This window comes from Chinchilla lanigera, unplaced genomic scaffold (genome assembly GCF_000276665.1).
Source record: "Chinchilla lanigera isolate Chin_1 unplaced genomic scaffold, ChiLan1.0 scaffold00006, whole genome shotgun sequence".
Taxonomy (NCBI): domain Eukaryota; kingdom Metazoa; phylum Chordata; class Mammalia; order Rodentia; family Chinchillidae; genus Chinchilla; species Chinchilla lanigera.
The window spans coordinates 37,950,655-37,952,091 of record NW_004955407.1 but is presented as its reverse complement, the minus strand read 5'-3'; positions in this window follow the sequence as shown (position 1 = coordinate 37,952,091).

Genomic DNA, 1,437 nt, shown 5'->3' with positions numbered 1-1,437 from the left:
GGTCCTACTGGGTGGTATCGTGCGCTTATCTTTTTTTCTGGAACAGGAAGCCCACGAAAGAGCAGCTTGGCCACCCCCTGTGCTGGCTCCAGGGTGATGTGTTATTTCTGGCTTTTCTTCCCCTGGAAGGTCTAGCTGCTGCCGCTCTGTAGCGGGAGTCTGGTGCACCCACGGATCAAGGGCTGAACAAAGCGCGTCTTCAGTCCTTGATGAATTGAGGAACAAGAAGTTCTCACAAGAAACTCTGAGGCCAGTTCTGTTGGGCTTGCCAGGTTGGAGATTGTCTTTCCAACCCGGAGCTTCTGATCCACAAAGGGCTCATTCACGCTCCCTGCGGTCCTAATTAATTGCAGGCCTAGACAGCAGGAGGCAGCCCCCGTGGCCAAGAGCTCCTGTCTGACTTCCATTCGGCCACAGGCTGCGCCCCTGTGGGTCACACCCTGCACCCTGCAGGGGGGTGGGGCAGAACCAGAGAGCATTTGAATTTCAGTTATCAACTTGGGTCAGTTGCCAGGGTTGGGTCACTCTTGGGAGAAGAGTGAGTGCCTGGCTGGAGCCCCTCATGGAGCGGGCTGACTGGGGGCTCCAAGCTCTGCCTGAAGACTGGAGTGGGGCGTCTCAGACAGTTTTCCCTGGCATCAGTGGGGTTCAAAGCCCGGCATCGGCGTGGCCAGCTGTGGGGTCTGCGTGATTTCCTAACCTGCCCCGGCCTGACTTGTTCTACCTCTGAGGTAGGTATGATCGTAGTAGCTATATCAGGGGTAACTGTGTGTGACATGGTTTGTCCCAGTGTCCAGGGGCCACCCACGGTCATCACTGCCTCCTCATGAAAGTCCTGACTGTCTCGAGAAGCTGTGTGTTTAAGAAGCACGGTGTGATCACCGAAGATCAGGGAAAAGGAGGTTCCATTCTTTGTGCGTCTGGAAAAGCACCAAACGGGGCCCCTTTATAACCAGCAGCTCTTCTCATCTCTGGCCTTCCGATTTTCTCACACCCTGATGGCACTCTCCTCCTGACTTCCTTTGCAGTGTCTCCCTCTGGTCAAGACTGAGGTCAAGGCCCCCCTCCCTTCTCATTCTCCTTGACCCCCAAATTCATGTGCCTCCCAAAGACAAGGACGGTGTCCTCGTGGGAGGGCATGAAGGAGCAACTGGGTGTGCCAAACCGGATTCATCTGGCATGGGCCAGAGGAGGGGAGTGGCTGAGGTACCTATAGATGAATAGTTACATTGATATAATAATGTATAATATAATTAATAAAAATATTTGTGGCAGCCTTCTGGCTGGCTAGCTTCTTGCCTGCTTTCTCCCGGAGGGTGGGCCCCAAGCGCATGGGGAGCCATGCGGCGGCGAGCGCTATTGCGTGCCAGCCCATAGGCCGGCCGCCGCCGCTCAGTTGGGATCTATCATGACACAGAGAAACAGTGACACAATTGG